At 39.2% G+C, this 24,832-nt stretch overlaps 1 protein-coding gene across 1 annotated transcript in view; it reads left to right on the top strand.

Annotated features, from left to right (window-relative positions):
- The window catches only part of PPP4R4 (protein phosphatase 4 regulatory subunit 4), a 649,956-nt gene that overhangs the window by 132,225 nt on the left and 492,899 nt on the right, over positions 1-24,832 (top strand). The window lies entirely within an intron of this gene.

The raw sequence follows: 24,832 nt of genomic DNA, 5'->3' as shown, positions 1-24,832 counted from the left end.
CTTAAATTGATAAAAAAAAACAAAAAAACAGGGACTAATTTATTTTAGGGAAATCTATTTTGGGGGTCTCTATGCAATTTTGATCTTTATTTATGTGCCTTTAGAGACCCCCTTATAATTTTAAAATAATTTTAAAATGTATTTATTTTAACCTTTTTAATTTTGTTTACTACACTTTAAAGACTTACTCCATTGGAAAGGTGAGGCGGTTACCTTTCCAACGGTAGGTATTTGGGGTCTGTAGCTGCTTAGATGCCCAGGATATGGGCATTTAAGCAACATGCCCCCATCTCACTATAACTCTCAATTGACAGTTGTAAATAAAGTTGTGTGATGACATCATCGCTTCAATGCGTGATAACATAATCACGCTCTGTGTGAAGCTCCGAGCCTGCTCTTCAATATGATGGCAAGATCAGACGGAGGAGGGAGACGGGGGTCCTTAGGCCCCCCTCAAGGTTAGTGAGTCCTAGCGACAGCATGGAGGGTGAAACTTAGTGATGGCACCATGCCGTTGTTAGCACTCAAAGAGTTAAGTAAGTAAATAAAAGATCTCGAGGTATATGTGATAGTTTTTTTTACTATAAGTGCAGAGCCCCATACCCTTAAGATTTATGTAATTGTCTTCTGATTACTGTACTCCATAACTGTATACTGTATGTACGATTTTTGTATATGTCTTCTGTTAATTGTGTCCCTTAACTGCATAGTTAATGGCACATCGCTACGTAATATGTTGGCGCTTTGTAAATAAATGATAATAATAATAATAATAATAATAAATAAAAGAGGTTACTAGTTGTAAAAAAATATGGAAGCAAAGCTCTCATATGACTGAAATTAAGGCTAGATGTATGTCTATATTAGTACCAGCTGCAAGGTTAACGTTTATTTGTAAATATATAATATTTTCATTCCTTTTGAAATTTAATTTGTAATGAAACAATTACACCTAAATGCACCAATTCCAATTATTTTGTTACATTTATTCTATTTATCATCAGTCCATTTGCATCAAGGAGCGGCTCCAGATTTCCTTTTCTTTGTAAAATGTGGCAGTCATTCTTTACAAGGACTAATACCTGTGTTTACCCATTCCTCTTAAACTATCCGCTGCATGTTTCATTCTTCATCTGCGAGGGCAGTTAATCTGCTTTTGTAAAAGATTAGAAATCTCATATTCAGTTGTAAACCTCTGACGGCTTTGTATTCATAGTAACATTATTTACTAAGATCAGCTTGGTTAATTGAAGTTTCATATTTCTTTGTGCCCTTTCTGAATGTTTGCCAGTGAGTAGAAATTTAATTCAGTCAAATAGCCATTTTGTGACCCTGCCAAACAAATATACATAGATAACCTGATGCATTCACCCATATCTTCAGATAAACATAGCTCTTTTGTTTTTCTGTAATATTGGTTATTGCACAAGAAGCTGCTCACAGGAAATTAGGGCTAAGAAACTAATTACAAATAATTGTCAGAATTGCTAAATTATTTATGATTTCAAATTGAAAACACATAATGAGTACAACGTCAATAGCCAACCTTCATATTTATAACTGTAACAAAAACAACTTTAACCTTTATTTATAGCTCCAACTAAATACACAAAGATGTATAGGATTATTGTGTTTATGATTCTAAATAAAATGATTATTAGAATAAAACAGACACTAGGCATAATAATTACACAAGTAGAGGGCAGATCATGCTCCTGATATAGAAAGGATTAAAGGGAGATGGAAATAAATATTACGCTTGTGTGGTTCAGGTAGATCATGCAATTTTATGAGACTTTTCCATTAACTTTTGTTACTGTTATCAAATTTAATTTGTTTTCTTGAAAAAGTCCAGGAGCAAAAATGCACTACTGGGAGCATATGCCTTTTGTCGTTGGCTCACACGATATTTTTTTTTAGCTAGGTCCCAGTAGTATTTTGTTGCTCTGGACCTGACCTTAACTTTGTGTTTAACTCCTTTGCAGAATTCAAACACATTGTTATGTGCAAACAGTAGTGCAGTAATTGGATGCTATAACACATTAGAATATGTTCCTTTAAAGGGACACTAAGGTCAAAATTAAACTTATGATTCATATAGAGCATGCAGTTTTAAGAGACTTTCCAATTTACTTCTATGATCAAATTTTGCAATTTTTTTATATACACACTTTCTGAGGCACCAGCTCCTACTGAGCATGTGCACAAGTTCACAGGTTATAAATATACTAGTTTGTGATTGGCTGATGTCTTTCACATGATAAAGAGTCCGGCAAATGGTGAAAAAATTAATCTGAAAAAAATGTACTGCTTATTCAAAATTCAGAGTAAGTGTTATTGCACTTTGTATTATACATTTGTTAATTATACCTACTCTACTGTATTTAGTGGTCCTTTAAAGTGAAGGTGAATTTTGACGAATTAGTGCCCGTTTTTTAATAATCCAATTAAAAACAAGGGCACTTTAATTCATCAAAATTGACATTTGACTCTTTTTCTTCAAAAACTTTCCTTTTATTACTGAAAGCTGCTCCGTCGATTCACCCGGCCGTCGGAAGCCTCTGCTTACGTCAGAAATGACAAATCCGTCTTCCTCCAATCAAGGCGTTCCCCCCAGGGGGATCATGGCCTGAGGGAACGCCGTGATTGCATGAAGCCGGATTCGTCATTTTGGACCCGCGAAGAGGACTTGCGACGGGTGGAGGAAGCGCTACAGCGGCTGCAAAGGTTAAAAGGAAGGTTTTTGAAGAAAACGCTTGAAATGTCAATTTTGATGAATTAAAGTGCCCTTGTTTTTATTAGGATTATTAAAAACCGGTCACTAATTCGTCAAAATTGACCTTCATTTTAAGTTATTGGTGACTTTGTACCATTCAAAAATAGATAAGCTGTCCTTATTTGATATGATATAAATCAGTATGCTCAAACCATAATACGTGTAATATTAAAAAAAAAAAATGTTTCAAAATGAGCATATACATTTCTGCTGCACTATACAAATAAATGCTAATAATACTTAAAGGTACATGAAACCCAAAATTTTTCTTTCATGATTTAGAAAGAGCATACGATTTTAAACAACTTTCTCATTTACTTCTATTATCTAATTTGCTTCATTTTCTTTATATTATTTGCTGAAAAGCATATCTAGATATGCTCAGTAGATGCTGATTGGTGGCTGCACATAGATGTCTCGTGTGATTGGCTCACCCATGTGCATTGCTATTTCTTAAACAAAGTATATCTAAAGAATGCTACAAATTAGATAATAGAAGTAAATTGGAATGTTATTTAAAATTGTATTCTGTACCTGATTCATGAAAGAAAATTTTGGGTCTTAGTGTCCCTTTAAGCCTCCACTTCCCTTGGGGCAGACGTTTAACTTGAGTGAGCAGTATTCTAATTCTCAGAATAGGAAAACCAACCATGTTCAGAGTTAAATTAAAGGGACACTCAATCAAAATTAAACTTTCATTATTCAGATAGAGCATGCTGTTTTAAACAACTTTCCAATTTACTTCCATTAACTAAGGCCTAGATTTAGAGTTCGGCGGTAAAAGGGCTGTTAACGCTCCGCGGGCTTTTTTCTGGCCGCACCATAAATTTAACTCTGGTATCGAGAGTTTAAACAAATGCTGCGTTAGGCTCCAAAAAAGGAGCGTAGAGCATTTTTACCGCAAATGCAACTCTCGATACCAGAGTTGCTTACGGACGCGGCCGGCCTCAAAAACGTGCTCGTGCACGATTCTCCCATAGGAAACAATGGGGCTGTTTGAGCTGAAAAAAAAAAGCAGCGTTCAGCTCCTAACGCAGCCCCATTGTTTCCTATGGGGAAACACTTCCTACGTCTGCACCTAACACTCTAACATGTACCCCGAGTCTAAACACCCCTAACCTTACACTTATTAACCCCTAATCTGCCGCTCCCGCTATCGCTGACCCCTGCATATTTATTTTAACCCCTAATCTGCCGCTCCGTAAACCGCCGCCACCTACGTTATCCCTATGTACCCCTAATCTGCTGCCCTAACATCGCCGACCCCTATATTATATTTATTAACCCCTAATCTGCCCCCCACAACGTCGCCGACACCTACCTACACTTATTAACCCCTAATCTGCCGAGCGGACCTGAGCGCTACTATAATAAATGTATTAACCCCTAATCCGCCTCACTAACCCTATCATAAATAGTATTAACCCCTAATCTGCCCTCCCTAACATCGCCGACACCTACCTTCAATTATTAACCCCTAATCTGCCGACCGGAGCTCACCGCTATTCTAATAAATGTATTAACCCCTAAAGCTAAGTCTAACCCTAACACTAACACCCCCCTAAGTTAAATATAATTTAAATCTAACAAAATAAATTAACTCTTATTAAATAAATGATTCCTATTTAAAGCTAAATACTTACCTGTAAAATAAATCCTAATATAGCTACAATATAAATTACATTTATATTATAGCTATTTTAGGATTAATATTTATTTTACAGGCAACTTTGTATTTATTTTAACCAGGTACAATAGCTATTAAATAGTTAAGAACTATTTAATAGCTAAAATAGTTAAAATAATTACAAATTTACCTGTAAAATAAATCCTAACCTAAGTTACAATTAAACCTAACACTACACTATCAATAAAATAATTAAATAAACTACCTACAATTACCTACAATTAACCTAACACTACACTATCAATAAATTAATTAAACACAATTGCTACAAATAAATACAATTAAATAAACTATCTAAAGTACAAAAAATAAAAAAGAACTAAGTTACAGAAAATAAAAAAATATTTACAAACATAATAAAAATATTACAACAATTTTAAACTAATTACACCTACTCTAAGCCCCCTAATAAAATAACAAAGCCCCCCAAAATAAAAAATTCCCTACCCTATTCTAAAATACAAAAATTACAAGCTCTTTTACCTTACCAGCCCTGAACAGGGCCCTTTGCGGGGCATGCCCCAAGAATTTCAGCTCTTTTGCCTGTAAAAAAAAACATACAATACCCCCCCCCCCAACATTACAACCCACCACCCACATACCCCTAATCTAACCCAAACCCCCTTAAATAAACCTAACACTAATCCCCTGAAGATCTTCCTACCTTGTCTTCACCATCCAGGTATCACCGATCCGTCCTGGCTCTAAGATCTTCATCCAACCCAAGCGGGGGTTGGCGATCCATAATCCGGTGCTCCAAAGTCTTCCTCCTATCCGGCAAGAAGAGGACATCCGGACCGGCAAACATCTTCTCCAAGCGGCATCTTCTATGTTCTTCCATCCGATGACGACCGGCTCCATCTTGAAGACCTCCAGCGCGGATCCATCCTCTTCTTCCGACGACTAGACGACGAATGACGGTTCCTTTAAGGGACGTCATCCAAGATGGCGTCCCTCGAATTCCGATTGGCTGATAGGATTCTATCAGCCAATCGGAATTAAGGTAGGAATATTCTGATTGGCTGATGGAATCAGCCAATCAGAATCAAGTTCAATCCGATTGGCTGATCCAATCAGCCAATCAGATTGAGCTCGCATTCTATTGGCTGATCGGAACAGCCAATAGAATGCGAGCTCAATCTGATTGGCTGATTGGATCAGCCAATCGGATTGAACTTGATTCTGATTGGCTGATTCCATCAGCCAATCAGAAAATTCCTACCTTAATTCCGATTGGCTGATAGAATCCTATCAGCCAATCGGAATTCGAGGGACGCCATCTTGGATGACGTCCCTTAAAGGAACCGTCATTCGTCGTCTAGTCGTCGGAAGAAGAGGATGGATCCGCGCTGGAGGTCTTCAAGATGGAGCCGGTCGTCATCGGATGGAAGAACATAGAAGATGCCGCTTGGAGAAGATGTTTGCCGGTCCGGATGTCCTCTTCTTGCCGGATAGGAGGAAGACTTTGGAGCACCGGATTATGGATCGCCAACCCCCGCTTGGGTTGGATGAAGATCTTGGAGCCAGGACGGATCGGTGATACCTGGATGGTGAAGACAAGGTAGGAAGATCTTCAGGGGATTAGTGTTAGGTTTATTTAAGGGGGTTTGGGTTAGATTAGGGGTATGTGGGTGGTGGGTTGTAATGTTGGGGGGGGGGGTATTGTATGTTTTTTTTTACAGGCAAAAGAGCTGAAATTCTTGGGGCATGCCCCGCAAAGGGCCCTGTTCAGGGCTGGTAAGGTAAAAGAGCTTGTAATTTTTGTATTTTAGAATAGGGTAGGGAATTTTTTATTTTGGGGGGCTTTGTTATTTTATTAGGGGGCTTAGAGTAGGTGTAATTAGTTTAAAATTGTTGTAATATTTTTATTATGTTTGTAAATATTTTTTTATTTTCTGTAACTTAGTTCTTTTTTATTTTTTGTACTTTAGATAGTTTATTTAATTGTATTTATTTGTAGCAATTGTGTTTAATTAATTTATTGATAGTGTAGTGTTAGGTTAATTGTAGGTAATTGTAGGTAGTTTATTTAATTATTTTATTGATAGGGTAGTGTTAGGTTTAATTATATCTTAGGTTAGGATTTATTTTACAGGTAAATTTGTAATTATTTTAACTAGGTAACTATTAAATAGTTCTTAACTATTTAATAGCTATTGTACCTGGTTAAAATAATTACAAAGTTGCCTGTAAAATAAATATTAATCCTAAAATAGCTATAATATAAATGTAATTTATATTGTAGCTATATTAGGATTTATTTTACAGGTAAGTATTTAGCTTTAAATAGGAATAATTTATTTAATAAGAGTTAATTTATTTCGTTAGATAAAAATTATATTTAACTTAGGGGGGTGTTAGTGTTAGGGTTAGACTTAGCTTTAGGGGTTAATACATTTATTAGAATAGCGGTGAGCTCCGGTCGGCAGATTAGGGGTTAATAATTGAAGGTAGGTGTCGGCGATGTTAGGGAGGGCAGATTAGGGGTTAATACTATTTATGATAGGGTTAGTGAGGCGGATTAGGGGTTAATAACTTTATTATAGTAGCGCTCAGGTCCGCTCGGCAGATTAGGGGTTAATAAGTGTAGGTAGGTGTCGGCGACGTTGTGGGGGGCAGATTAGGGGTTAATAAATATAACATAGGGGTCGGCGATGTTAGGGGCAGCAGATTAGGGGTACATAGGGATAACGTAGGTGGCGGCGATTTGCGGTCGGAAGATTAGGGGTTAATTATTTTAAGTAGCTTGCGGCAACGTTGTGGGGGGCAAGTTAGGGGTTAATAAATGTAATACAGGGGTCGGCGGGGTTAGGGGCAGCAGATTAGGGGTACATAAGTATAACGTAGGTGGCGGTCGGCAGATTAGGGGTTAAAAATTTTAATCGAGTGGCGGCGGTGTGGGGGGACCTCGGTTTAGGGGTACATAGGTAGTTTATGGGTGTTAGTGTACTTTAGGGTACAGTAGTTAAGAGCTTTATAAACCGGCGTTAGCCAGAAAGCTCTTAACTCCTGCTTTTTTCAGGCGGCTGGAATCTTGTCGTTAGAGCTCTAACGCTCACTGCAGAAACGACTCTAAATACCGGCGTTAGAAAGATCCCATTGAAAAGATAGGCTACGCAAATGGCGTAGGGGGATCTGCGGTATGGAAAAGTCGCGGCTGAAAAGTGAGCGTTAGACCCTTTAATCACTGACTCCAAATACCAGCGGGCGCCCAAAACCAGCGTTAGGAGCCTCTAACGCTGGTTTTGACGGCTACCGCCGAACTCTAAATCTAGGCCTAAATGTGCACAGTCTTTTTATATTTAAACTTTTTGAGTCACCAGCTCCTACTGAGTATGTGCAAGAATAAGTGTGTATGCATTTGTGAATGGCTGATGGCTGTCACATGGTACGTGTATGCATTTGTGATTGGCTGATGGCTGTCACATGGTACAGGGGGAGTGGAAAAAGACATCACTTTTAAAATTGTCAGAAAAAAAATCTACTCATTTGAAGTTCAGACTAAGTGTTATTGCATTGTCTTGTTATCTTGCATTTGTTGATTATGCAAATCTACTGTGTTGACTGTTCCTTTAAAGGAAAAGGGGACAACTCGCGTACCATTACCATTCTCCCTAGATTATATGTAAGGATAGTGTGCGGCACCATTTTCCACTAGCTTTTCCATTATAGATACGAAAAAGTCCAATCGCCGCCTTATAAAAAATATAAGTCTGTTATGACAAATAGTGCATGGCAAGATGCTTAAAGGGATATGAATGTATTTTGTGATTCAGACAGAGCAGACCATTTTAAACAAAAAGTTTCCAATTTACTTCTATTATCATATTTGCTTAGTTCCCATGACAATCTGCTTTGAAGAGATACCTAATAGTGCTGCCATCTATTGCTTTTACAAATTGAGAACATTCTCGCAAAATTGATGCCATATAGTGCACCAGAAATGGGCTGGCTCCTAAGCATACATCCCTGCTTTTCAACAATAGATGTAAAGAGAATTAAGAAAAAATTGATAATAGAAGTAAATTAGAAAGCTGTTGACAATTGCATGCTCTATATGAATCATGAAAGAATTGGATTTCATATCCCTTTAATATGGAACCATAAGTGTGTTTTTGAAATATTTAAGAATTAAAGGGACACTGAACCCAAATTTTTTCTTTCCTGGTTCAGATAGAGCCTGCAATTTTAAGCAACTTTCTAATTTACTCCTATTATCAATTTTTCTTCGTTCTCTTGCTATCTTTATTTGAAAAAGAAGACATCTAAGCTTTTTTTATTGGTTCAGTACTCTGGACAGCACTTTTTTAATTGTTGGATGTATTTATTACCCAGGTTGTTCACCAAAAATGGGTCGGCATCTAAGCTTACATTCTTGCATTTCAAATAAAGATACCAAGAGAATGAAGAAAATTTGATAATAAGAGTAAATTAGAAAGTTGCTTAAAATCTAATGCTCTATCTGAATCATGAAAGAAAAAAATTGGGTTCAGTGTCCCTTTAATATACTTACACAATAAAAATATGCTTTTTAATAAAACCTTCCACCAACGTTATTCCAATCAGAAAATATTTTCATTTGTTTTCCTAAAATGTTGTCTTTTGTAAACACACATTTTGCCTTTTTCTATTCTAGTTCATTTGAGTTTAACATGGGAACATTTTGAAAGCAACTTTGTTGGCTATTGGCTTATTCTAAGGTTTTCCATTGTATAAGCAGAGAGGTTCATTGAACTAAATAACCAATCAACATTACATATGGGATGCAAAGGGACATGAGACCCAACTTCTTTTTTCTTTCATGATTCAGATAGAAAATACAACTTTAAACCTTTTAATTTACTTCTATTTTCTAATTTTCTTCATTCTTTATATATCCTTTGTTCACTGCACATGGGGAGCTAATCACACAAGGCATCTATGTGAACCACAATACAGCAGCTACTGAACATATCTAGATATGCTGGCAAAGGATACCAAGAGAATGAAGCAAATTAGATGAAGTAAATTAAAACATTGTTTAAAATCACATGCTCTTTCTAAATCACAAAATATTTTTTGTTGGGTTTCATGTCCCTTTAATAGTCAAGTTTTCTTACCTAATGCATTGGCTAACTAGGCTATAGCAAAACCATGCACAACTCTTCTGAAACATTCTAATAAATCCTTTTAAATATCTAAGAAACTGCAAAGTCAGATTTGACTGTCCCCTTCAATTCTGTTTCATCTCCCACTCTGGCTTCTTTTCTAGTAAATAACAACTGATTTCTCAGCCAACCTTCCAACATTGGAAAGCAGAGTTTAGAACCGCTAAATTACACTTAACAAATAAACAAATTCATATAAGATTTTGAAGAAAACTCAGTATATATTAAACATTTCAGATACTTATATTCCTTTTAAAAGCCATAAAAGTGTAAAATAAACATGCTATAATGTGGGAAAAGCTGTTAAACACATAGATAAAGTAATTTCTAGAATAGAAATTCACTACTGGGAGCTAGCTGAACTCATCTGGTGAACATGTTTGTAGCCACCAATCACCAACTAGCTCCCAGTAGTGCATTGCAGCTCCTGAGCCCACCTATGTGTGCTTTATATCAAAGGATATCAACAGAATGAAGTACATTCGATAATATTGAAGAAACTACCCTGATGCGTTTCGCGCTCCACTAGTGCTTAATCATAGGTGGAATAAAACTGAACCATGAAAGTTTTGTTGTAAATTCAATGACCCTGTCATGAAATATATCAGGTTTTTCAAATCTACAAAAAGAACAGTGAATTAACTCTTTCTTTATTGCTATTCTAATATACTTATTAGTACTTCAGAGAAACAACAGTCAAAACTGATTAAGAATTTCTAGCAGTCTGACTGAAATTTTGAAAAGCAGTAATTAGATCTTTTTTCTTAGTGTAATTCATAATTATAAATGCACAGTATGTGAATGAAACCAGCATTGCCTTATTTGCTAACTGCCTTGTAATATATTTTTAGCATAACTATATATCTTTAGCCTTGTTTTATGGTCATGTGGTAAGCATCATTTGCATATACCTGGTAATATCGTAATTTGTTAAGTTTTTCTTTTAGTTGCTGAAGAAAAATAAAAAAAATTATATATATATATATATATATATATATATTTACTGTATATAACACACAGAGAAAACCCTGCACTCACTAGCAAGCTCACAGCTAAGATTCAAAAGCAAAAATGGAAAGGTTAGTTACCGCATCTGGCCAAATGGGACAAGCCCAGGTACCACGTCAAGGCCCTTTCCAATACCTGGGACCGTAAAACAGCCACACAATGCAAGCTCTCAAATCCAAACAAATTGGGAACAAGGGAAGGGTGCACAGGCATATGTAATCACCCCAGTAATATACAAAACACGGAAGGGGACTGCACTCCTAGACTGAACCGGGTACACATCTCATGACCCTGCAACATGCTCAGCCCTGGGTGCTCAGTGGCACTCACAAGAAGCTGTGCTGTCACCAGAGTCACAGGCAGTTAACTCCAGACAGGTCTGGGTGCAAGAACTATAGGGGAAATTACAAAACAAATTAATACAACACACAGAGAAAACCCTGCACTCACTAGCAAGCTCACAGCTCAGATTTAAAAGCAAAAATTGAAAGGTTAGTTACCGCATCTGGCCAAATGGGACAAGCCTAGGTGCCACGTCAATGTCCTTTCCAATACCTGGGACCCTTTCCATTTTTGCTTTTAAATCTTAGCTGTGAGCTTGCTAGTGAGTGCAGGGTCATGGGATGTGTACCCGGTCCAGTCTAGGAGTGCAGTCCCCTTCCGTGTTTTGTATTTACTGTATATATATATATTTATACACACACATTTATATATATATATATATATATATATATATATATATATATACTGTATATACAGTGTATATATATATACACACACATATAATATATATATATATATATATATATAAGTATATAAACATGTGGAGATAGGTGCACTCCCACTAACAAGCTAGGGTGCTAAGAGTAGTAGATAGAGCTAATGGACAAAGCACTCTCTGGTCTTATCAAGTGTACAACACAGTTTTATTTACAGTGATGTTTTGTGGATTGTCTGATGAAGGGGTGAACACTCCGAAACGTCACTGTAAATAAAATTGTGTTGTACACTTGATAAGACCTGAGAGTGCTTTGTGCTTCAGCTCTCTCTATATATATATTTCCCGTGGAGATTATTGAGATACATTGGTGTGTTTGCAGCCCCCTCACTTAAAGGGGCACAATTGAGATTTTTATATAAATTGTTATGCAATATTATGTAATGCTATGTAAAATGTTTATGTGTAATGAAACCAGCTTTGCAATATATTTCTTTGCTAAGATATGGAGAGTCCACAACGTCATCAATTACTAGTGGGAATGTCACTCATGGCCATCAGGAAGAGGCGAAGAGCACCACAGCAAAGCTGTTAAGTGTCACTACCCTACCCACAATCCCCAGTCATTCTCTTTAACTCTGTCAATGGAGGAGGTGACATTTTGGTTTCTGAAGAAAATTTAATTTCTTTTGCTACAAGCAAGATTTTTGGGTCTAGCCATAGTCCACGTTACTGTCTCCAGTAGGGTGGTGGTGCTTTAAAGCAGTTAGGAACTTATGAGGTGGGTCTTGCTGCGTTTTCCTAACATATTTGCTGCCCATGATATAGAAAGCCAGAGTAGGTTTACTCTGTTCTTTCTACAGGTCTCTGTGAGGAGTATGTGTTCTCTCACACCTTGTAAGTTGTCCTCCTGCCGGACGGCTAGACTATAGGTAAGTGCCTTTGTCTTCTAGGTTGGGAGACTTGCGCTAGGAAGAGTTTGCCTGTAATATTTATTGGGACAGATGAATTCTTTGGGAAGGATTTTAATTGGCAGTGGCAGGCACTTATTTTATGTATGAGACATGTGGGATTTATTTCTCTATATGGCAGGAACTATCTCCTGGGGCTGTGACTTTGGTTAAGTTTGATTGCACTTCATTTTTCACTAAACTGCAGTTATGTGTATCCCACTGTAGCACATGTAGCACAATGGTAAGGTTGGAGACTCACTAGGTGAGTTTTTACTTGTAATCAAGATCGTTCTTCCAGAGTTTGGGCTGTCTGAAGATTTTATTTGGTGGTGGTGTGAATGACCGCAATGTTAAATGTTAACTACGCATTTCTCTTCTTTGCTGCCATGTGACTCCGCCTCCTTCTCCGGCATGAGAACAGAGCGGAGCCATTTTCGCCTTTTTTTCTGAGCCTGATCACGTGACCGCTTCCTCCTTCTGAGAACGAAGCGGTGCTTTTTCTGAGGTCTCTGTGAGAGGAGGAGACTTGGTTTTGTTGGTGGATCGTTTTTCTTCTACGAAAACTTTGCTTATAGTATAGTGATTTACTTGATGCTTATTAATGCTCCCTGTCATAGAGGGATGACCGAGTAATGCTGTTGTTTTAGTTGGCGGTATAATGTCGCAAGCAACATCAAAGTGCTAACAGATCTATAAGAGAGTTTGGTGCCAATTTTACAATATTTACAAATTCCCCTAGTAGTCATTAATAAATTCAGTTAAATGAATTGGGTTGTGTTTTTATATTGCTCTTGGAACAGAGAGCAATATTAGTTTATTCATGGAGCCAGAGTACTGCTCTTATGCACACATGTCTGTTATGGCTTGAATCTCATTCTTAATAAATACTGTGATGTGCTGCTTAATAAGGACGTTACAATTTTAAGAACAACATTTTTTATTTTCTATCCTCATGTCTCCCAGGATGATGCTGTTAAGGCATTCCCACAGCTTTCTCCTAATAGGTCTCAAGCCTTAATGGCTACATATATAGTGCCCTGCATTTCCTCTAAGTCTCCTGGATGAGTTTATTTGCCTGCAGAAATTGCTACACAGATATCTTCTGCGGTATCTGCGGTATTATCTGCTTTTCCTATGTTAAAGGGAATTTGCAAGAGGAAATTTAGAGATTCAGATAGTAAGGTTTCTGTTTCATCTCCTGCTACCCAGTTTGCTCTCCCTCATAAGTCCGATGAGGTGGATACGCCGGTAGCTTCTGAGGGTGAAATCTCAGATTTGGACAGTATAAATCCTTTGTCTGATACTGAAGAAGTACAGTTCAGTTTTAAGCTTGAACACCTTCATGTACTGTTAAGCAGGTATTGACTTCTTTGGACGACTTCGATACACTTCTGCTACGGAGATTATTTCACTGGAATGGGAGAAGCCAGGGGTACTTTTTCTTCACTTCTCCCGTATTTAAGAAGATGTTTCCTGTCTCTGACTCTATTAATGATAGGGTGCACGTGCCTTAAGTAGAAGGAGCCTGGCTAAGAGAACTAAGAAGATAGCTGCTCTTTTACGGATCCCATGGATGAGAAGCTGGAGGCTTATTTGATGAAGACGTATGTTAAAGTCAAGATCTTCAATAGCAACCTGCAGTTTGCATTGCCACTGTTTCAAGTGCGGCATCTTATTGTTGCACGCCTTGTCTGATTCAATTTTGATAGAGACTCCTTTGGAGGAGTTCCAAGACAGAATTTAGGCTCTCAGGCTAGCCAATTTCTTTATTTCTGATGCTTCCATGCAAGTTTTTAATCTGGGTGCTGCTTGAATAGCATAGTGGCTAAGTAAGCAGTTTAGTAACTGAGTATTACAGGTGTGATTCCCTATTCTGGTAGGGCAAAAATATTTAAGAGGCAAGATATCTGGTTTTACTGTGCTAGCCCGTAGGGTGTTGTGGCTAAGATCTTGGTTAGGGAGCTTCTGGCGCTCCCTTACAAGGGTTAGACCTTGTTTGGACCTGGTTTGGCAGAAGTGATTTCTGATATTTCTGGTGGAAAAGGGTCTTTTCTACCACACAACAAATAGAATAGACTTAAAGATCATCAAAGTAATTTTTGTTCCTTTTCAAAGGAAAGTCTTTTTCTTCGAAGCAGGAACAGTCCAAGTCTTCTTGGTAACTCAATCAGTCTTGGAACAGTGGGAAAATCTTAAGAAACCCGCAGCTGAGTCTAAATTAGCATGTTGGGTTTACCCCGATCAGGGGTTTTATATGGATACGAGATGTCCCAGATCCTTGTGGTAGTATTTTAAGGTTTTAAATAGAATTCTAGACTTCCCAACCAGGGGCAGATTTCTCTTTTCCAGATTATCTGCAGTCCAGGTAAAAGGAGAGGCATTCTTGAACTGTGTTCAGGACCTTCCTCCCTGGGAGTGATAGTCTCAGTTCCAGTAAGGGAATAGGGCCTAGGATTCTATTCGACTAGTTCCATCCTTCAAAATGGAATTCATTCGTTCCATCCTTCTTTTGATTAGAGGGTTTGTTCATGATGAACATAGACCTGAAGGATGTGTATCTTTATGTTTCCATCCTAGGAATCTTCTCAAGTTGCTGAGATTCCCCTTTCTAGAAAGACTCTTTTAGGTCTCGGGGTATTGCAGGGGCACTCTTCCTGGACAACATTTAGTTCAGGTGCCACCCTTTATTCTAGCAAACTTTCATTCAGAGATCTTGTTGCCTTTTCTATGTTCTCATGGATGGAAACGAATCTGGAAAAGAGTTCTCTTGTTCCATCTGCAAGGGTAGTTTTTCTTAGGGACCATATTAATTTCCCTATCTTGAAAATATTTCTGACAGAGGTCAGAAAATCATGGATTTCTTCCTATTGTCTCTCTCTAGGAAAAGCGGAAAATGTGGATCTGTCGAAGATAGATCTAGATCAGTTGTCAAGAGACTCTCTTCCGTGGTGGCTTCCTCAGGTGCATCTGTCTCGAGCACATGCTTACGGAGACCTTCTTGGGTGATTGTGACCACAGACGCAAACCTGCGGGGCTGGGGAGCAGTCTGGCACTTGTTAAGACGCAGGGACTATGGACTCAGGAGGAGTCTGTTCTCCCCATAAACATCTTGGAGGTGGGAGGGATTCTCAATGCTCTGATGTCTTGACCTCAGTGGTCCTTAGCCCAGTTTATCAGGTTCCAGTCGGACAATATCTCCTCAGTGGCTTACATCTACCACCAGGGAGGAACTCAGAGTTTCCTAGCCATGATGGCTCGGATTGTTCAGTGGGCAGAAGCTTACAATTGCTGTCTATCTGCCATCCCCATTCCAGGGTGGACTACTGGGAAGCGGACTTCCTGAGCAGACAGACATTTCATCCCGGGGAGTGTGCACTCCATCCGGAGGTGTTCTCCAGGTTAACCCTCAAATGGGGGATGCCAGAGTTGGATATGATGGCGTCTTGGCAGAATGCCAAGCTTCCAAGGTCGAGAGATCCACAGACCGCCCTGATAGATGATCTGGCGGTTTCTATGGATTTCAGTTTGGCATATATTTTTCCTCTGTTCGCTCTCCTTCCACAAGTCTTTGCTCGTATCTCTCAGGAGAGAGCATCAGTAATTCCAATAGCCCCTGCGTGGCCTCGCAGGATCTGATATACAGACCTAGTAAAGATGTCATCTCTTCCACCTTGAGGTTGCCTCTGAGGAAGGACTTTCTAACTCAGGGTCCATTCCTTCATCCAAATATCGTTTCTCTGAAGCTGACTGCTTGGAGATTGAACGTTTAGTTCTGTCTAAGCATGATTTTTTTCTTTGTCGGTCATTGAGACCATGATTCAGGCTGGCAAGCCTGTTAATAGAATGATTTACCATAGGGTATGGCACAAATACCTTTTTTGGTGTGAATCCAAAGTGCTACTCTTGGAGTAGGGTCAGGATTCCTAGGATTTTTTTTTTTTTCGTTTTTCTCCAGGAAGGTCTGGAGAAAAGTTTGTCAATCATGGGAGTATAGGTGTTCAGTTTTTTTTTTAACTTTACTGCTCCATTAAAGTCAATGAAGGTTATTTTGAATGCAATATTCTGTGGTTAACCTTTGCTCTTGTTGGATTTCGTGCAAGCGCAACATTTTTACTTTCAGGTTATAATACCAGCGCCACCTGATATGTGCAAAAATTTTACTTGAAATTTTTTATTGTTTAGAAAGATAGATAATCCCTTTATTACCCATTCCCCAGTTTTGCATAACCAACACTGTTATATTAATACACTTTGTACCTCTGTGATTACATTGTATCTAAGCCTCACCAGAGTGCCCCCTTAGCTCAGTTCTTTTAACAGACTTGCATTTTAGACAATCAGTGCTTACTCATAAATAACTCCACGGGAGTGAGCACAATGTTATCTATATGACACACATGAACTAGCACTGTATAACTGTGAAAAACTGTCAATATGCAAGATAAGAGGTGGTTTCAACTGCTTAAAAATCAGTTTATGAGCCAACCTAGGTTTAGCTTTCAACAAATAATACCAAGAGAACAAAGCAAATTTGATGATGATAAAAGTAAATTAGATTTTTTTTTTAAATTGCATACCTTGGGGCCGATTTATCAATTCCAGAACGGCCCCTAATGTATCTGTTTTCGCGCGAGCCTTCAGGCTCGCCGGAAACAGGAGTTAAGAATCAGCGGTCTTAAGACCGCTGCTTCTTAACTCATACACTTCCTCCGAGGCTGCAGACATCAATCCGCCCGATCATGTACGATCGGGTTGATTGACACCTCTTGCTAGCGGCAGGGGGCAGAATTGCAAAGCAGTTAACCAAAACTGCTTGTGCAATGTTAAATGCCGACAGCGTATGCTGTCGGCATTCAGCAATGTCTGGTGGATCATGTCTGCCAGACATTGATTAATCGGCCCCTATATCTGAATCATGAAAGTTTAATTTCTTTCGTAAAATGATGATGGTCCACAGTACTCCATAACATATGGGATATATTTCCTGCCACTAAGAGGAGATCAAGAACCCATAGAAAAGCTTTAAAACTCTCCCACCTCCCATCTCTCTTAGTTTTGTTTTTGGCATCGTAGAGATGGTTGAGAATAGAGGGTGTTCCAGCTAAATTGGGAGCTCAGACCTATGTGAGACCCAGAATCCCTGCGGAGCATAATTTACAAAGAAGACAGAAAAGACTTTTCACAGCAACTGAATGATACAGGGACACAGGAATAACCAGTTATGTGTACAGCATTTCCTTAATGGGACTTCAGCCATAACTACCCTCAGGTGTTGTGGGGACTCGTCTTTAGCCTCCCCCTGCAATCTTTTGGAACGTGTTGCAGTCATCAGATTTGAAATCAGTGTATATTTTCAAAAATACATTAAATTCACAAAGTAAAACATCACATAATGTGTTAATATTTGTGTTTTCATTATAGTACAAGGTGAATTAAATTTCTCTTGTTAAGTGTATCCAGTCCACGGATCATCCATTACTTGTGGGATATTCTCCTTCCCAACAGGAAGTTGCAAGAGGATCACCCACAGCAGAGCTGCTATATAGCTCCTCCCCTCACTGCCATACCCAGTCATTCTCTTGGAACTCTCAACTAAGATGGAGGTCGTAAGAGGACTGTGGTGTTTTATACTTAGTTTATTTCTTCAATCAAAAGTTTGTTATTTTTAAATGGTACCGGAGTGTACTGTTTTTCTCAGGCAGTATTTAGAAGAAGAATCTGCCTGCGTTTTCTATGATCTTAGCAGAAGTAACTAAGATCCTTTGCTGTTCTCACATATTCTGAGGAGTGAGGTAACTTCAGAGGGGGAATAGCGTGCAGGTTTTCCTGTAATAAGGTATGTGCAGTTAAAATATTTTTCTAGGGATGGAATTTGCTAGAAAATGCTGCTGATACCGAAGTAATGTAAGTAAAGCCTTAAATGCAGTGATAGCGACTGGTATCAGGCTTATTAATAGAGATACATACTCTTATAAAAGTGTATTTTAAAACGTTTGCTGGCATGTTTAATCGTTTTTTACATATGTTTGGTGATAAAACTTATTGGGGCCTAGTTTTTTTCCACATGGCTGGCTTGAATTTTGCCTAGAAGCAGTTCCCTGAGGCTTCCCACTGTTGTAATATGAGTGGGAGGGGCCTATTTTGGCGTTTTGTTGCACAGCAAAAATTACAGACACAGACATCCAGCTTCTTCCTGCATGATCCAGGACTTCTCTGAAGGGCTCAAAAGGCTTCAAAAGTCTTATTGAGGGATGTAAAAAGCCACAGTAGAGCTGTGGCAGTTGTTGTGACTGTTTAAAAAACGTTTTTGTCATTTGTTATTCCGTTTTGGTATTACGGGGTTAATCATCCATTTGCAAGTGGGTGCAATGCTCTGCTAACTTATTACATACACTGTAAAAATTTTGTTAGTGTAACTGCATTTTTTCACTGTTATTTCACAATATGGGAAAATTTGTGTTTCTTAAAGGCACAGTAACGTTTTTTATATTGCTTGTAAACTTGTTTTAAAGTGTTTTCCAAGCTTGCTAGTCTCATTGCTAGTCTGTTTAAACATGTCTGACACAGAGGAACCTACTTGTTCATTATGTTTGAAAGCCATGGTGGAGCCCCATAGGAGAATGTGTACTAAATGTATTGATTTCACCTTAAACAGTAAAGATCAGTCTTTATCTATAAAAGAATTATCACCAGAGGGTTCTGTCGAGGGGGAAGTTATGCCGACTAACTCTCCCCACATGTCAGACCCTTCGCCTCCCGCTCAGGGGACGCACGCTAATATGGCGCCAATTACAGGGACGCCCATAGCGATTACCTTGCAGGACATGGCTGCAATCATGAATAATACCCTGTCAGAGGTATTATCTAGATTGCCTGCATTAAGAGGCAAGCGCAATAGCTCTGGGGTTAGGAGAGATACAGAGCGCGCAAATGCTGTTAGAGCCATGTCTGATACTGCGTCACAATATGCAGAACATGAGGACGGAGAGCTTCAGTCTGTGGGTGACATCTTTGACTCGGGGAAACCTGATTCAGAGATTTCTAATTTTAAATTTAAGCTTGAGAACTTCCATGTATTGCTTGGGGAGGTATTAGCTGCTCTGAATGACTGTAACACAGTTGCCATTCCAGATAAATTGTGTAGGCTTGATAGATACTATGCGGTGCCGGTGTGTACTGACGTTTTTCCTATACCTAAAAGGCTTACAGAAATTATTAGCAAGGAGTGGAATAGACCCGGGGTGCCTTTTTCCCCACCTCCTATATTTAAAAAAATGTTTCCAATAGACGCCACTACACGGGACTTATGGCAGACGGTCCCTAAGGTGGAGGGAGCAGTTTCTACTTTAGCAAAGCGTACCACTATCCCGGTTGAGGACAGTTGTGCTTTTTCAGATCCAATGGATAAAAAATTGGAGGGTTACCTTAAAAAAATGTTTATTCAACAAGGTTTTATTTTGCAGCCCCTTGCTTGCATTGCGCCTGTCACGGCTGCGGCGGCATTCTGGTTTGAGGCCCTGGAAGAGGCCATCCAGACAGCTCCATTGAATGAAATTATTGACAAGCTTAGAACGCTTAAGCTAGCTAACTCATTTGTTTCTGATGCCATTGTTCATTTGACTAAACTAACGGCTAAGAATTCTGGATTCGCCATCCAGGCGCGTAGGGCTCTATGGCTTAAATCCTGGTCAGCTGACGTGACTTCAAAGTCTAAATTACTCAACATTCCTTTCAAGGGGCAGACCCTATTCGGGCCTGGCTTGAAGGAAATTATTGCTGATATTACTGGAGGCAAGGGTCATACCCTTCCTCAGGACAGGGCCAAATAAAAGGCCAAACAGTCTAATTTTCGTGCCTTTCGAAATTTCAAGGCAGGAGCAGCATCAACTTCCTCCGCTTCAAAACAAGAGGGAACTGTTGCTCATTCCAGACAGGCCTGGAAACCTAACCAGTCCTGGAACAAGGGCAAGCTGGCCAGAAAGCCTACTGCTGCCCCCAAGACAGCATGAAGGAACGGCCCCCTATGCGGAAACGGATCTAGTGGGGGGCAGACTTTCTCTCTTCGCCCAGGCGTGGGCAAGAGATGTTCAGGATCCCTGGGCGTTGGAGATCATATCTCAGGGATATCTTCTGGACTTCAAAGCTTCTCCTCCACAAGGGAGATTTCATCTTTCAAGGTTATCAGCAAACCAGATAAAGAAAGAGGCATTCCTAAGCTGTGTGCAAGACCTCCTAGTAATGGGAGTGATCCATCCAGTTCCGCGGACGGAACAAGGACAGGGATTTTATTCAAATCTGTTTGTGGTTCCCAAGAAAGAGGGAACCTTCACACCAATCTTGGATCTAAAGATCTTAAACAAATTCCTCAGAGTTCCATCATTCAAAATGCAAACTATTCGAACCATCCTACCCATGATCCAAGAGGGTCAGTACATGACCACAGTGGACTTAAAGGATGCCTACCTTCACATACCGATTCACAAAGATCATCATCGGTTCCTAAGGTTTGCCTTTCTAGACAGGCATTACCAATTTGTAGCTCTTCCCTTCAGGTTAGCTATTGCCCCGATAATTTTTACAAAGGTTCTGGGCTCACTTCTGGCGGTTCTAAGACCGCGAGGCATAGCGGTGGCTCCGTATCTAGACGACATCCTGATACAGGCGTCAAGCTTTCAAATTGCCAAGTCTCATACAGAGGTAGTTCTGGCATTTCTGAGGTCGCATGGGTGGAAAGTGAACGTGGAAAAGAGTTCTCTATCACCACTCACAAGAGTCTCCTTCCTAGGGACTCTTATAGATTCTGTAGAGATGAAAATTTACCTGACGGAGTCCAGGTTATCAAAACTTCTAAATGCTTGCCGTGTCCTTCATTCCATTCCACGCCCGTCAGTGGCTCAGTGCATGGAAGTAATCGGCTTAATGGTAGCGGCAATGGACATAGTGCCATTTGCGCGCCTGCATCTCAGACCGCTGCAATTATGCATGCTAAGTCAGTGGAATGGGGATTACTCAGATTTGTCCCCTCTACTAAATATGGATCAAGAGACCAGAGATTCCCTTCTCTGGTGGCTTTCTCGGGTCCATCTGTCCAAGGGTATGACCTTTCGCAGGCCAGATTGGACAATTGTAACAACGGATGCCAGCCTTCTAGGTTGGGGCGCAGTCTGGAACTCCCTGAAGGCTCAGAGATCGTGGACTCAGGAGGAGAAACTCCTCCCAATAAATATTCTGGAGTTAAGAGCTATATTCAATGCTCTTCTAGCTTGGCCTCAGCAACACTGAGGTTCATCAGTTTTCAGTCGGACAACATCACGACTGTTGCTTACATCAACCATCAAGGGGAAACCAGGAGTTCCCTAGCGATGTTAGAAGTCTCAAAGATAATTCGCTGGGCAGAGTTTCTGATATCCCTCTAGTTACATATATTTGTTTATTTAGCAAATATGTTCCAGTATGCCAGGTCAACCAAATCTTTGAGAATTGTGTACCTCAGATTTTGCATGCAAATCAAACACAATGGGATGTTTGCCCAATAGTTGTCACTCAGGGGGTCTCTACTGATTTTACTCCTGAATTTAAAAGCAGCATGTATAAAATTGTGACAGATTGTTTGGCGGCAATCCCCAAACCAAGTAAGCGTACATCTGGCAATTTATCTCAGTCTCATGAGGTTAATGTGCAAAATCCTTCCCCTTAACCCCAATTTCCTGTTCTCTTACAGAGCTTTGACTCTTATTAGCTATCTCTTCTGCCAGAAAAGTTTCTGAGTTGTCCGCTTTATCCTGTGTTCCTTCATTTTTGATATTTTACAAGGAAAAGGCTATACTGCGTACTAAATAGGATTTTCTTCCTAAGCTGGTTTTAACTGATAACATCAATCAAGAAATACACAGTGTGTATTTATCTTGTTAGTGCCAAATGAAGTGATCATTCTGGAACTGAATAAAAAGTGACATTTATCAAAGCAGTGCATAATGGGAGGCTACACTGGACAATGCATGCTTGTCTTTATATTTATCCTGTGAGTGCCTGTATAGAACATCAACTTGTTACACCTCTTAGAACCCTAACAAAAATTGATGGGGCTAAATTAATAATTTACCTAATAAACAAGGGAGGGCCAGATTAAACTATCTTGAGGGCCAGTACATTGATACCACTGCCCTAAATCATCTGAGGAAAAACCTTCCAAACAACTGGATTTGTTTTTTAAACTTTCTGCTAAGATACAAGATCTGTCTTTTTCCTTTCCAGAGGCTCTTATTAAAATAATTTTCAAAGAATAAACCATGCCAAGTCTTCTCTTTTAGTCCTCTAAATTTAATAGGATGTTTCCTTTACTGGCTTCTAATGTAGAGCTTCTGAAAAGTTTCCATTTGGTGGATGCTGCTATTTACTTTAGCCAAACTCAATACTATTCTCTTAGAAAATGTAAGAGAATACATCTGGGGGCCCAAGTTTGCTGACCCCTGTCTTAGAGGATAATACATTTTTCAGGAACTGTATGAACAAGAAAGTAATAACCATTCATCGAAAGGCTTTTTTCAGATAGCATGGTTCTATAGCAGTTGCGTCTGCTCTTTGGTTTTACAGTTTATGTGAGCAAATCTCAGAAGACTCTGTGGATGAAGATTTGCAAAAAGTCAATTAATGCACTTATTTGTGGTCCCACTGTTGACATGATTTGATATTATTCTATGTATATGACTTTAGCAGTGCTGACAAGAAGGCCTTTATGATTTAACCCTTTGATTGCTAAGCACTTTCCCACCTGGGTGCTAATATTTTTAAATTTTTGAAAAACATTTTTTTAACTTTTTTTTTTTTACAGCCCCCAAGACTTACACTGTTGGAAAGATTAGGTGATTACCTTTCCAACAGTGGGTCTTGGGGGTCTGTAGCTGCTTAGATGCATGAGATACAGGCTTCTAAGCAGCATGCCCCCTCCTCCTATACTTAACATTGTTAAGTATAAATGAAGTTGCGCGGTGACGTCATCATGTCATTGCGCATGACGTCACCGCTCATCACGTGAAGCCCCGGCGATGCCTGTCACTCTACAGGCATGATCGCCGGGGTAGGAGCGGTTAGGAGCCCCCAGATCTCCCTCACGGTGGGAGAGTGCTCATGACGGCTCTGAGCCGTCATTAGCACCAGAGTGAGAAACTCTGTGACGGCTCAGAGCCGTCATTAGCACTCAAAGGGTTAAGTCATAGTCAGCAAACAGGGTTCCAAAGATAGACTTTTATCTATCTTTTTCAAGGAAGAATTTATTTGGACCTGATCTTGACGTTATCATTTCCACTGTGTCTGGAGGAAAAGGAACTGCTCTTCCTCAGGACAAGAAGTATAAGGGAAAAATAGAACAAATAGTCCTTTTTTTGTTCTTTTTGTCAATCTAGGATCCAAAAATCTTACTCCTCCTTACAATGACCTGAATCTTCTAGATCGTCCTGGAAGTTTAATCCAGTTGGAACAAAGCCAAGCATTCCATGAGCCTTTTTCCTCTTACAAATCATCATGAATGTATGTTGCCAATCCAGATTCTTTTCTGATAGGGGGCAGTTTACACCTTTTTTTAGAAGGCCATCACATTGTTTTCAAGATCTCTGGGTTCTATACATTGTTTCCCAGGATTACTGAATTGGTTTTAAATCAAGGCCTTTTCGAGTAATGTGTCTTCTATCTCATGTGCCAAAAGACTTTTTTAATTTTATTAGCTGTATTTCAAAGGGACGTGAAACACAGTTTTTTTATGAATCAGATTGAGCATGTGATTTTAAACAACTTTCCAATTTACTTCTATTATCTAATTTGTTTTGTTCTCATGGTATCCTTTGTTAAAAATGATACCTAGGTAGGCTCAGGAGCTGTTGATTGGTGGCTTCACATATATGTCTCATATTATTGGCAGTAGTGCAGAGCTGCTGCTTCAACAAAGGATACCAAGATAATGAAGCATGTTAGATAATAGAAGTAAATTGGAAAGTTGTTTAAAAATATATTCTCAGTCTATCTGAATCATGAAAGACATTTTTTGGGTTTCATGTGCCTTTAAGTTTTTGAACAATGCCAAGGATTTTTTTTTTCCATTAGTCCTTAGAAACAGGACATTTTCTAACTATTTTCATCATAGTAACAATCTGGATAGTTTTACCCCTTATTCAACAGGGTCAATTTATGTCAACAGTTAATTTGAAGAATACCTTGAAGGATACCTATTCCTAGATCATCTCCAGCTTCTAAAATTCGCCTTTCAGACTTTTTCAATTTGTGACTCTTCCATTTGGTCCATCCACAACTTTTTTTTACAAAGGTTACAGGAACTTGTCTGTACAAAGTACTCATGTAGTTCAGTGGCTCTATACCTGGACAATGTATGGAAGTGTCAGGTCTGATGATTGCAGCGTCAGATGTTGTTCTTTTAACACGGTTCCATATGAGACCTCTTCACTTAACTATCTCATTGAATCTTCACTGAGGCTATCTCTGTCCCATGGATAGTTTTCTAAAACCATTTTTCTAGGGCAAAGATATTATAGG

This window comes from Bombina bombina, chromosome 1 (assembly GCF_027579735.1).
Source record: "Bombina bombina isolate aBomBom1 chromosome 1, aBomBom1.pri, whole genome shotgun sequence".
NCBI classification, from domain to species: domain Eukaryota; kingdom Metazoa; phylum Chordata; class Amphibia; order Anura; family Bombinatoridae; genus Bombina; species Bombina bombina.
Note: the sequence above shows the minus strand (reverse complement) of the source record. Positions and strands in the feature narration are given on the sequence as shown.